Below are 14,507 nucleotides of genomic sequence, written 5' to 3'. Positions count from 1 at the left end.
TGTTCAAGAGCCCACTGTACAAATTGCACTATGCCAATCCATAACCCGTCCTTAGAGCTTAGCTTAGCTGCGTCTCTCAGGAACATGTAATCAAATAAACAGACACAGAGTGTGGTTGTTTTGACAGCTGCAGGGATAACAGTACCCTATTTCTCCGCCTTCTGCTGCAGATAAGAACTATCAGCAGACTGGGAAATGCGGTGGCTGGTCATGCCTTTCCCGCTGTAACGTCTCTGCTGTCGTTCTGAGGCTCTGTCCCAGCAGCAGCGGGAGGAGCCTACAGCACTGTGAGGGTTAGGGGGAGGAGCCTACAGCACTGTGTGAGTTAGGGGGAGGAGCCTAAAGCACTGTGAGGGTTAGGGGGAGGAGCCTACAGCACTGTGAGGGTTAGACAGGAGGACTGAACTAGGGCTGGGCGATATGGAAAAAAATCATATCGCGATAACGATATGATAATTTTATTTTATTTCTCGATATCGATAATTATCGAATTGTTATAAGTATAAAAAAAAAAAAAAAAAAAATTTTTTTTTTTTTTTTTTTTACAACAGATGTATGTTTATTTTGCAGCAATTCTTTGTCATTGCCGCCATCTTTAGTGTTACATCCCCTCACACTCCAGTTCTCAGGCTGCAGCTGGTTTAAAAGCTAAAGTAAACCGGCTTCTCTGCTGGCTGTGGCTCCAGAGGAGTTGAACAGTTCTGGCTCTGCTAGTTTATTTTCGATCTTTTGGCGCTTTTTTGGTGGACAAACCACCGCACATGTGCACTGTGACTCGTGACTGGAGTCTAGTTCTGCTAGCACACATAGCCTACTGTGTACAGACGGTTTCAAAATGTATTTTAAATTAGAAAGCAAACAAAATAAATGGACAAGAGAAAAAGAAATCTGAATTTGGTCAGTATTGTCATTTGGACAAGCAAAGCCATTACTTTAAGTTGCAGGCAAGAAAGACAAGTCTGTCCACTGTCTCTGGTTTTAAAACTGCCCTGTTGCAGGTAAAAAAAAAAATTAAAAAAAAAAAAACGATTTTTCAATTTTTTTTTTATTTCGATATTCGATATCGATTATTAAAATATATCGCGATATTTATCGTTATCGTTATATCGCCCAGCCCTAGACTGAACCATGGGATCCTGCTGTCTGTCTCTGATTTAGCCAGGAGGACTAACCCATGTGATCCTGTTGTCTGTCTCTGATTGTTAGTGGGACCGGCATGTCTCTGTCTTGACAGCAATATGTCTGCCTAAACACACACATGCAAACATACACATGCCCTCACACAAATACACACACACACACACACACACACACACACACACACACACACACACACACACACAGAAAAGCGAACACATACACACTCACAGAGTAAGACCAGGAAAAAAGGTTAGTGCTAGATAGTACACTAGGTAAAAAGGTTAGATAGTACACTAGGTAAAAAGGTTAGTACTAGATAGTACACTAGGTAAAAAGGTTAGATAGTACACTAGGTAAAAAGGTTAGTACAAGATAGTAATATAATAATAATACATCAGATTTATATAGCGCTTTTCCAAATGCTCAAAGACGCTTAAACGCTTAGTACACTAGGTATTGCATATATCCTGCAAGGTATTGCAGGTGTCTGTCAGTCAGACTCCTTCTCTCTCCGACAGTCCTGGTCACCTCATTTCATTACCTCTCTCTCTCTCTATCACTCTCTCGCTGCCAGACACTTATAATCCCATTACCTTCCACACATCAGCTCCGGCCTCGACCACAGCACCACCACGCAGACACAAACACATTGATCCGACATCTGAACAGCAAACAGCAAAGCACAGACACGAGAACTGCTAGATTCACAGCCTCAGGATCAATAGGGAGGGAAGGAGGTAGGAAAGCCTTCAAAAAGCAAAAGCAGGAAGGAAGGAGTCTGTCAAATAATTGTCATCAATGGACGACCAGAGGATTTTGCTAATGAATGACCGGCTTAAATCACTAGATAAGATGTCTGCAATGTCTTGAGAGTTTTCAAAGGATAAAGGTAAAGGACACAAAATGAATGACACAACTAGCCTAAATGAATCTAGCCCACGCTCTTATCATGATAGACAGATGTTTACCAATCTATATAACATGTCCGGTAAAGATTTTATGGATTGGATCCTGACATGCTGTGAACATTATTAGGAGTAGGCCTGCGTGATATTGGGGGAAAAAATTACATTGCAATATCTTGCGATATATATTGCGATTTGAGAAAATACAGGAGCACCAAATATATGCAGCTTTTAATAGGTAAATTTAGGAAGAATGGAGCACTCTAGCTATGATTATGGTGATTCTGGAGGGAAATTGGGTTAAGAGAAACTGGTTGACATTGTATTCAGATAATACTCATCTATCAATCCAGGCTAAAGTCCAGGAGCCAACATGATATTAATTATGCATGTTGCTTACCATACAGTATGGAGATGGGTGGAGGAAGGGTGGTGTCTAGAGGAGATCCAGGAGATTACAGGCTGTTTATCACTGTTCTCCAGTTTAAAGAATAACATTCAACCTAGAATTAACATCCTCAATGTCCTTCACCAAAAAAAAACATTGCGTCACTCACAATTGTGTATGCGCACGTTACAATATCGACGCTGAAACTATATATTGTGCAGCTCTAATTAGGAGGCGTGTTTCAGGGGTGCTGAAACGGCTCTTTCTTCTTCTTGGACCAAGGGGGTGACATGTGACCACCAAAGGGTACAAAGCCATCATTAGGCGGTTGGGGCTCGACACACAATTTGTCCACGAGGCTTCCTGCGAAACCTCCCGAAAATAGATTTCCTCTGCTGCTCCGCTACCATATCAAGCCGAGGTGACTGCCGGAGAGAGAGCCAGCCAGCCCCCCGCGGAGGAAAGCCTGGCTCCATGCTGCCCAGCTTTGTCCTGCCTTTATGATCCGGTTACGAGCCAGAACGGCCTGCACCAGTCCCAGGCAGTACGGGGACCACCAGGCCTCTCTCTACCTCTATTCCCCTATAAATCCCTCTCTCTCTCCCCCAAACCAAGTGCATACCCATCTCCATTTCACTCACAGAACCTGATTTAACCCCCAACATGGAGAGAACGAGGGGGGTGGAGAGAGTGAGGCAGGGAGTAAAAAGAAAGAGGGGGACACACAGGGAACAGGACAAGGAAGCGTGTGAGGCTCTAATTCAAAGCTGCATAGCTGCAGTGTCCTAGCTGCTGTCCCTCACACACCTACCACCCCCACCTCCCCCACCACCCCGCCGCCTCCCCTGCGGACCTGCCGCGTCTCGTGCCAATACCCGGAGCGGAGCGCGCTGGAGTGCGTGGCCTTGTAAGAATGGAGCCATTCAACATCCTGCCTCCAGATGCTGGCCACGATGCTCCTCCGGGCTACACCAGGGGAGTCGGAGAGGGAGAGAGCGGGCAGGAAAGGGAGATAGGAATCTGATAGCCTATCATTACCAGGCTAAATAAATTGAAGGAAAAATGGCACGCTGAACCGCTGACCTCGGCTGTGATGTTTATAGGCCAGATCTCCTCATTGTTTGGTCTCCTATAGCGTTTCAAAGTGATTGTTTGCGTTTTCCAGAGAAAGCATTGGCTGTTGGAGATAGGTTCTGTAATGAATGTCCACCGTGACTCACAGATACGTCTCTCAAACCACCAGAGGTAAAAGACCAACACGCGGCTGCATGGGGCCGTATGTGAAATACTAGTTTCCCTCTCCTCAGTGAAAAATGTAATGCCATACCTAATTCGATAATCAAAACATACCCTATTGTTGAATTAGATAATATATTTGTTTGCATTCAGGAGAAATTAGCAGGTCAATAGTTTACTTATGGCCCTGTGTTGGACATGTGTGTGAATAAAAGATGTTTCACATTAAAGAATTTAATTAATGCAAACTAATGCCTTATCTTATCCAGTAATTAACCAGATTTGTGGTTATTATCTCATCTCATTTTCCATGGGGGTGTTAAAAAAACAAAAGACCTGGAATGAAATTGCAAACAGAAATTGAACATTCTTCCTTTAAGAAACCAAACCACCAGTGTGCAGCCAGTGCTTATACACGTGTGTTCAACTTGTGAAAACCTGTTTCTGTCTGGGTATACGTGGACCATCTCAAACTGAGGTGTAATGGAGCAGTCCCTTCGGTCATGCACAAAATTAAAATAGCAACGGATGGAGCACCAAAATACCACAAAACACCAGTCAGAAACCTGCCTGGTTGTACCTTGCCGAGAGGTAATGAGTTGTAAGGGAATAGGAATGTGTGTGTAAAGAAGGAGTGGATCGATGCAATATTAATGTATCAATCTGCACCAAGTTACCACACAGCGGTGCATGGAGTGCAGGGCGTGTGTGTGAGGTTGAACCTCAGCTCTATGATCCCCGGACTCACTGACTCACGAATGCCGCCTCTCTCCACCTATTGGGAATATATATAGCCTATATCAAATATAGACTCTCATTTACAACACACCTCCCCCAGGACATGCCCGAGAGGAATGGTGTGTGTGTGTGTGTGTGCGTGCGTGTGTGTGTGTGTGAGTGAGTGAGAAGAGAGAGAGAGATAATGGACCCCTTACAAAATGGAGTGTGATAACTTTTCCAAAGACAGGTCCTCCCAAATACCTATCAATGTTAATGAACCATGCCCACATGCTCACAGGCGAAATGAACAATTATAGCAAAGTTGTTTCATCAGTGTATTAGACCAAAGATGAATTTTGAATTGAATTGGGGAGAATTCCTAAACAATAGCCTAGCCTGGCTACGAGATGTGGCAGAATCGAAGACTGTATGGAATGTAAAAACGTGCGAGGTTACAGGCCTGATGACTGGCTCCTTACGACCATTGTTTGAGAGTGACGACCAACAGAAAAGCCACTGCAGATCTACTAAGCGCGAGGCCACGTGGCGAGGCTGACATCTAGTGGTTGTTTACAACTATGCAAGCTACGTCGAGGAATAAACCAGCCGAGAGAAGGCAAATGGACGGCTGTCTGTTTTACCTAGTAGGCCTAGATTAACTTTCTGTCGTCAGGAAATCGCGTCTTTCCATTATAATTCAACCAAGGCGGTTAAATAAAACAAGCTAAGACTTCGCATGCAATGTAGCATACAGAGTACAGACCTACATACCTTATGCCTGGTCCTGGATGGGGTGGCTGGCCGGCCACCACCAAAATCCATTTAGTTCACATTCCTTGGTTCACCAGACTCAGACTGCCGTTATTTTCTGCTATAGGCAATGCTGTGGAAGATATACCGCTTAAAGCAAGTGAGAACAAACCGGGGAAATGGAAACAATTCAAAGAATGCCAGAAACAAATAACAGATTGCACGAGGGCGCTGGCAGCAATTAAACCCCACTCTTATTTCCTCGGAATGTTCTTGTAAAGGGATTGGTCAACCAGCCAGGTAAACCATAATAGTATGCAACTGCAGAGCCGCAGAGCAGCACGTCAACTCTCCCAGGTTTCCGCAGATTCTTCTATATCTGAAGATGGTAATTCTGCAGCTGTACATAAAGGATTTGCTTCTTATTTTAACTAAATGACAGTATGCCAAATACATAACCAATACCCACAACAGCAGTGGCAAAAAAAAACGAGATAGGGAATTTCATTACAAAATAAATGCTATAGGGGTTCAATGTAGCGGTTTGGCCTATTTTATGTTGGGTCCTCTTTCAGCCTGCAATAGACTCCAGCAAGTAGTGCAACTTTGTTTTTGATTTCTCAATCTGAAAAGGCCTCTTGGTTACTTACAATAAGAGGATTGTAGCCTATAACAAATATTATAAATATGATAATGGAATTAGGCTATATATTTTTGCAACCCCCCAAAATCATCTCACAACTAATTTCACCAATGACCAAAAAAGATTGTTGATTTAGATGATACATAAAACAAAAAGAAAATGAGATCACAAGAAAACACAATCAGTAGCACCATACAAATCAACACCTACTCAGAACACAGCAGGTATGGGGGAGGTGTGTGGTATGGGGGTGGGTATAAAGATAGAAAAGATGAACCAGTTAGATTATTCTGCCACTTTGCACTCATTACATCCACACTGATTATTGTATATTTCATTGTTGTTTATGCTATTTTTATGCAATTTCTATTGTTTTCTGCATTGTTTTTATTCTGTCTATTTTATACTAATTGTATGTCTATTGTACTGTATCTTCTGCTGTGAAGCACTTTGGGCTGAAGTTCTTGTATGAAAGGTGCTATACAAATAAAGTTTATTATTATTATTAGTTATTATTATTATTATTATTATTATTGGAACTGAGGCTTACATGCCAGTATACAGTACAAACAGCGCAGCTTTTACAAATCAGTAAAAATGGTAGCAGCAAAAAAGGAGCACTTTCAACATTACCCACAATTCACAGATGTCTTAACACTGCAGTACATATGACGTGATATGAATTGTGAACCACCATTCATTCATTTGTACAGTTTTACATATGGAAAAAATAAACATTTTGAGGAGACAGAGCACCCCTCTGTGGTGGTGGGCAGACACTTAGTCCGCTGCGCCACCCGGCCGCCGGAAATTATACATTTCTGGACATTTGTGCCACAGTAGCAAAGTTCCATATCACACACAATTAAATGTGGGGACATTGTATCAGGGCATCTCCAGGTGAGGATATTTCAAATGTATTTGACAAACGTAAAAAAAAATATATGTTTTATGTTGCATACTGTATGTATGCATGTTATTTACCCTTCACAGGTAATGGTAAATGATAATAGGAACCAGTTTACCTGCCTGACTCGCTGTGGCATTACCTTTAGATCAGGGTGTTGTTTTTCTGTGAGGGCCACATTACCATGTCTTCCTCTGAGGGGGCCAGGTTCGGTCTGTAACAGAAATTAATATGCATGAATACCTGTATTATTGTGGAGATGGTTTTTACACCATGGGGATTTTATTAGGATTATAAATTTGTTTTACAGATGAATTTATTATTTTGTTATGCACTGTTGTACTGACATGTGGGTATTGAATCAAGATATGTAGCATATTTAAGAGCATTATTACTATCATAATACTAATAGGCTGCCATCATTTTTCATTATTCATTGCTGTTCAAGTCAGAACATCTGGCTGGTGAGAAGTTTAATGTCAGGTTCCATTCTAGTCACAGGCAGTCTCAAAGACTGATGCAAATGTCCATCGGTGAGTCTTGATCTCGTCAAGAGTTTTCAGCAGTTTCATACGTGAAAAGGTTTGCTCACAGTCACATGTATAAGTGTGGACATCTTCACACTGCATGCTTTTTGATGTTTGGATAAGTGACGTTTGGGAGCGCAGCATAGAACTCAACGAGACTGTTGGGATGGAATGAGGACTTTCAGAATATCACAATAAATTTCAGCAACAAAAGGTTCTGGAAAGGACAGATTTCTTCAAGAAAAATGGTAAATCATTCAAATGTCTGTCAAATGTCGATCCCTCAAATTACCTGTTGCTCATCTATTTCCCAAATATCTTTTGATCAGATGTCCCATCACTCAAGTCCATTGCTCAAATGTCCATTGACCAAATGTCCTGTTTGCTGAAACGTCCCATTGACCATCGCTGAAATGTTTCATTGCTCAAATGTCATTGGCTCAAATGTCCTGTTCAAATATGCCGTTGCTTAAATATCCATGGCTCAAATGTCCTTTCAAAAGTCCTTTGCTCAAATGTCCATTGCTAAAATGTTTGTCGCTCAAATGTCCGATTGCTGACATGTCCCATCGCCAAAATGTTCATCACTCAAATGTTCATCGCTCAAATGTTCATCACTCAAAGGTTCATCACTCAAATGTTCATCGCTCAAGGTTCCCTTGGTGAAATTAAACTGGGGTGTATTTTGAGCACGCGACCACAGGGGGAACTGGGCTGAGGAAGCTCTGACAGCTAGAGCCAGACCAACATAGTCTGCCAATATTGGCTTATCTTCAAGTTTCAAGTTTCAAGTTTCTTTAATAGTTGTCATACAGAAGTACAGAATACTTTTATACAAAATGCTTCTTACTGTTACGCTCCAGAGACTGTGCAAGACAAGATAAGTATGAAATAAAATAACATAGCATGTAAATTATAAGTAAAAAAATGAGGCCACAGTGTTCAGTATAGACATATGTACAATGTTCGATGCAGAATAGACGTAACTGAGTTACCATATAATATACAATACTGTGCAGTGTACTAATATACAATACTATATAGTGCAAGGCAGAAATGGGATGAGGTGCAATTTAGGTACAATTTACAGTAGGTGTACGAGTTGTAGTGCAAATCCTTTATCAATAAATATAAAGTGTGTTTGTGTGATCTAAAGTGTGGAGAGTGGGTGCTGCATTGTGTTGTTTGTTTAAGTGAGTGTGTGCGTGTGGGTGTGTGTGCTGTGTGCATTTGATGGTTGTTGCATAGTGTTTATTGTTCGTTTAGCAGCCTGATGGCCTGGGGATAGAAGCTTCTTCTGAGTCTTTCTGTGCTCGCCTTAAGACTCCGGTATCGCTTGACTGACCGCAGCAGTTCAAAGAGGCAGTTGTTCGGGTGGCTCGAGTCCTTAATAATTCTCTTAGCCTTCCCCCTGCACCGTTTGTTGTAAATGTTCTGGTGGGTGGGAAGCCCCCCTCCAATTGTGCGTTCGGCTGAACGTGTCACTCTTTGTAGTCTGCTACGGTCTTGTGCAGTGCTATTCCCAAACCAGGAGGTGATGTTGCCAGTCAGGATGCTCTCTATTGTACATGAGTAGAAGTTCCTAAGGATCTTCTGACTGACTTGGAACTTCCTTAGGCGCCTGAGGAAGTAGAGGAGTTGTCGTGCCTTCTTCACAACACTGTCAATGTGTGTGGTCCATGTCAAATCCTCGGATATGTGGGCTCCGAGGTACTTGGAAACTGTTCACTCTCTCAACCGGTGCCCCGTCGATGCTGAGGGGGCTGTAGTCCTTGACCCCCGACCTCCTGAAGTCCACAATCATCTCTTTTGTTTTGCTGATGTTCAGGGAGAGGCAGTTCTCCTGACACCACTGTGACAGATTCTCTACCTCTTCCAGGTAGGCCCTTTCGTCGTTGGCAGAGATCAGGCCCACCACTACTGTGTCATCAGCAAATTTGATGATGGTGTTGTTGTTCCGCTGTGCTACGCAGTCATGTGTGTACAGGGAGTAGAGGAATATCTGTGTTATATATCGATATATTATAGATATGAGCCAATATTTTATAGCCATTTTATACAGGTTCTATAGCAGGCAAATCATTAAACTAGTGCAAAGATGGTGATATCATATGGAATTAGAGATCTTGAGTAATCCATAGTTACCAGCCATGTCATGCTAGCTCTCCAGCAAAGGGGGTAGATATTGCTCCAAGTTCAAGTAAAATGTTGATGGGGGCAAAGATCAAAGGGGTCTGAATGAATAATGGGCTCGTTGGAACCACACAAGATCTGTCTTTACAGCCATGCACAATTCATTCTAGTCCCATGCAGATTTAGGACCAAGCCATGCAGTTTTTGCATGAAGTACGAATAAGTTATTTTCACCCTATTCTATATAATAATAATAATAATAATAATAATAATAATAATAATAATAATAATAATAATAATAATAATAATAATAATAATAATAATAAAATTTATTTGTATAGCACCTTTCATACAAGAATTGCAGCTCAAAATGCTTCACAGCAGTAAAAAAGACATGAGCACAAAAATCAAGAACAATGCATAAAGTGCAGACATAAAATTTGTCATAGAATAAACATAACATTTGCATAAAATAGACAGCAGCAAAATAGACAAAGTCAAGATAAGGCATAGAACATTGAATCACATATTGTAATCTGTCATATTAGGATCTAACATCTTAATAGGCCTCTTTGTTTATGGTTTGATTGTTACTGATAGACATAAAATAGACATAAAATCATGAAATTGGCAGATACACATAAAATAGACATATCAACCCAGTATTTTAGATGTTTACACAATACGGTTGATAAGAAAAGGGTAAAAAACTAAGTGCTTCAGCACAGCAGTATATATATGCAATAAAGTCATGCTTACCTGCAAAATACCAAATTTGAGGGATCTTTGCTAAAAATGTGTGTGAATATTGGCCAATATATCAATATCAGATTCTTTTAACTCCCAAATATCATTATCAGCATCGGCCCCAGAAATCCAGTGTCGGTCGGCTCTGCTAAGCGCAGGAGTTCACCTCCCCGACTCTGGTTAATTTGTGGTCACCACCCATCCAGGTGCAGAATGAGACAGGTATCCCGAGACATCTGGAATTATGCAAGACTCAATTACCTCTGTGGGTGTTTGTGGCCCCCGTACAGGGCTGCACCAGGTGATGGAAACCAGGCTTGACCCCCATGTGGCCAGTGACATCACAGGGGTCACTCGGGGGTCAGAAGTCTAATGAATGGCAGAGAGGAGAGTCACGGCTCATAGCAACAGAGGAGAGGGACCAGAGAGTTACATCTGATACCGTCACGCAAAGGACCGAGAGAGAGTTACATCTGATACCGTCACGCAAAGGACCGAGAAAGGTCACTGAGAAATAGGAAACCCTTTGTCTGTGTTTTCATTCTTCTAAAGTAGCTGTGTTCCAAAAAGCAACAAAATGGCAGCTTATCTAACTCTTACATTTAGATTTACGGTATGGGTGCAAGACTTGGGAGACTGCAACTTAAAGGTGCACAACTAAGATTTTGATTATTTTAATGGAGCACCATGCACGTACGTATAGCCGCAAGCACAAATCTGAGGACTAAGAATGTAATTTAGTGGTCTACAGGGTCCTCATTGCTGGATTGTGTTGAATGAGGACCATATACTAAATTACGTGCTTATTCCACTGAATTGTTTGTGTGTTTGAGTTTACATGGACATCTTAGTGCACCTTTAACATGGTAACAAAATTGAAATAATAGCCTCACACTGTTTCCATGAATGCCCAAGGAGTGACAAGGCAATTAAATGATCATCTTGCTGCTTTGGTCGTTGATGTCAGACATCAGACATTACCTCTGAACACCTGCTGCTACTGTCTGCGACTTCCTGATGGAGGATCGTGTGACCTTTGACCTGTGTAGGGAGGTAATGAGTCAGAGGGACGTCAGCTTTGAGAGTTGACCTCTCTATCACACTTTGACACCCGTTGTCTTTATAAAGTCACTGGGACGATCAGAGCTCCTGCATTACACTGCAGGTAACGCTTTCTCCAAGGTGCATTCAAGGTACTTTATTCTACATGAGCTCTAAAGAGGTAGACAGAACTATTTACCTGACACGTGACAAAACCTTCCAAGGTAAGTTTGCTCATTCATATTTTCTTATAAACGTATTGAACTGAAAATATTAAACATGTTAGTGTCGTTCTAAAATGTTAGCGGTCCAATACATTTATGTCCCTACAGCAGTGCACTGGCTCGCTAGGTGACAGAGGGATGGGGCTGCCTTACGTGTGGTGCATGCTGTTTTTGCTGCTTTGTCCTGGCAGAATGGAGATGGTTTTTGACAAAACCAGACAGATACGGTACCCATTGGCTTGTGTGTCAGTTTATTTAGTTGTATTCATGTATTGTATGCAATTAAAATGCGGTAGAAATTTACAATGCGATTATTATTTATGTTTGATAAATCACCTAATTTAGTTTAAATGAAAGGTGCACTCTGCAGTTTCAGGGGGAAGGGGAATTGTTTACATTTAAATTCCTCATTGTGTATCAAAACAAGGCACTATAAACCAAAACAGTGAAACAGTAACTTCTCAGGTAACCTTCTCGCTTCAAACAGGGTTTCAAGAACCCTGATGCCAATTGTGAAAATAATATACAATGGCAGTTTTTTGTTTGTTTGTTTGTTCGGTTTTGGGGCCTAAACTCTTTCTTTTATATATTAATGATATTTGTGATGTTTCAAAACTATTACTATCTTGTTTGCTGATGATACCAATTTTTTTTGCTCTGGAAATAATTTAAAGGAACTAGCTGAATATATTGTGTATGAAATGACAAAGCAAAAAAATGGTTTGATGTAAATAAGCTATTACTGAATCTGGAAAAAAACTAAATTTCTGATATTTGGCAATCGAAAACTAGATGAAAATATAGTATTGTCCATAGATGGAGTTGATATTGAGAGAGTTACTGAATTTCGTTTTCTTGGTGTAATTATGGATGATAAACTAACATGGAAATCTCACATTGTAGCACAAAAAAGATATCTAAGAGTATTTTTGTTATGAATAAAGTAAAAGATGTGTTAGAGTATGAGGCAATGAGAACACTCTGCTTTACTCATCTCACCGTTATCTTAGTTATTGTGAAGTATGGGGGAATACTTATGAGACTAATATAAAACCATTATATATACTACAGAAGAGGACTGTAAGAATCACTGAATCACACATAAAGTGAATTATCGAGAACACACAAACAGATTATTTATTAAATCTAGAATAATTAAACTTGAAGACATGGTTAAGTTTCAAACAGTGTTGATTAGTTTAGGGCAAGAAATATGATACTGCCAGAAAGCTTACAAAATTAACATCAGTTTGCACGTACCACACTTAAACAGATGTGTCCTTCAGTTATTGGTGTAAAATTGTGGAATTCTCTCCATAGCGATCTTAAAGGAAAACTCCAACATTTTGGGAAATTAGCTTATTTGCCATCTACCGAGTTAGACAAGAAGATACATGCCTTTTTCTTCTCTGTGCATGCAGTAGGAGTAGGAAGACGTTGGGAACTAGGCTAATGGAGGAACCTACTTCCAGTGACTGACGCTAAGCTATGGCTAACGGTGCGTGTCTTCCTACTCCTACTGCATGCACAGAGAAGAATAAAGGTATGTATCTTCTTGTCTAACTCCAGGGTAGATGCCAAATAAGCTAATTTCCCAAAATGTTGGAGTTTTCCTTTAAGGGGTGTAATAATATTTGTCAATTCAAAAAGAATTGTAAAAATTAAATATTTAGTCATTATCAAATATGAATCTGAATAGTGAGATTCGAGATCTTTTCTTTCCTTTTTTATCTGTGAATTGTTTGTTTTTTTGTATATTGTATGAATTATTATTTTGTGTAAATTAGGTTGTACGCCGACCATCAAGTGTTACTTGTTTAGTTCAGGAATAGGGGGCAGGTATTATCTTCTTCCTGCTCCTTTTGCGCATGGTAGAACTGGATTTATGTTTTTGTATGAAAACTGTATGATTTAAATTACTTCCATGTGGCAAATAAAACTCTGAATCTGAATCTTTAATTATATATATTTTTTTTTTTTACTTCTCTAAACATCACATTTCTCTCCCCAACCTATATACGATATCCTCTTAACCTTTGACTTCTTACGTTAGCTGTAAATGAATGAGACTGCTGCTGTGGCCACTCACCATCGAGACTGTTTCTTCCAGGTGGCTTACATACAAGATGGAGAAAGGACGGAACGTTGTCAAAAACTTCAAAAGGCATTCAGACGGGACGTTCACCAGTGACTTCACCCACTACCTAGACAAGATCAAAACCAGAGACTTTGTGGACTGGCTGGCTACCAATGTCAAACGCATGGAGTGAGTTCAAAGGCACTTTGAAGATTTAAAACCACCAAGGTGTTTCTGTACTGTATAGTATGAGGGATGATGTTATTGTGAGAGAGGGGGATACAGAAAAACAGACCTTAGATCGTTACACAAAAGAAGAATTCCATTTGACAGTTTTTCCCTTTTCCCATATTTCATACGAGTTGAATATTTAGATTGGGATCATCACCTGGAAGCCTTGGTGGATTTTAGAGAGAAAATGTTTGCTTTACTTTGCTGTTGCATCTGGGTTCTGTGTAAATGTTGGAACAGATGTTTATTAGTGTTGTGATTATGCTACTTGTGTTTGACCTACAGACATATTGGAGACCGTCTCAGCAGTTAGGAGAAGTATGAGACAAACCATCCTTGTGTATGTTGTGAAATACTCTCGCACCGAATCTACATTCCATACCCGGCTATTTCTGCAATAAATGTACCCAACAGTGTTGTAAAACAATCATAATGTTCCAAGTCCTTATTATCCTAGTGTTAAAACACACTCAACCTTAAAAAATTTGGCAAGGGAGGAGATTATTATCATTTGAATCGTATTATTGTTATTATTATCATTAGAGATGATCTAGGCTTAATCAAAATGTAGTTTCTAATTCGTATTATTTCCCATGCAAAAGAAAAAAACATGTATTCCCTCCTGGTTTGAACTCAAACAACAATGGGAGATGATGTCAGACCTGTTTCTCGCATCATTGTAATATACAATACATAAAGTCAAGTTAGACCGCACTCACAAAGTCTGACACTGGGTGCTGTAATCCCGTAGAATTGAGTTGAAGAAAGCAGGAAGCCGGACCAGCACTCTCAGATTCAATATATATATTCTTTTTAATGGCAGCCTGAAACATACATG

This window comes from Notolepis coatsorum (assembly GCF_963971535.1).
Source record: "Notolepis coatsorum genome assembly, chromosome: 17".
Lineage (NCBI taxonomy): Eukaryota > Metazoa > Chordata > Actinopteri > Aulopiformes > Paralepididae > Notolepis > Notolepis coatsorum.
This window is presented reverse-complemented; position numbering follows the sequence as displayed.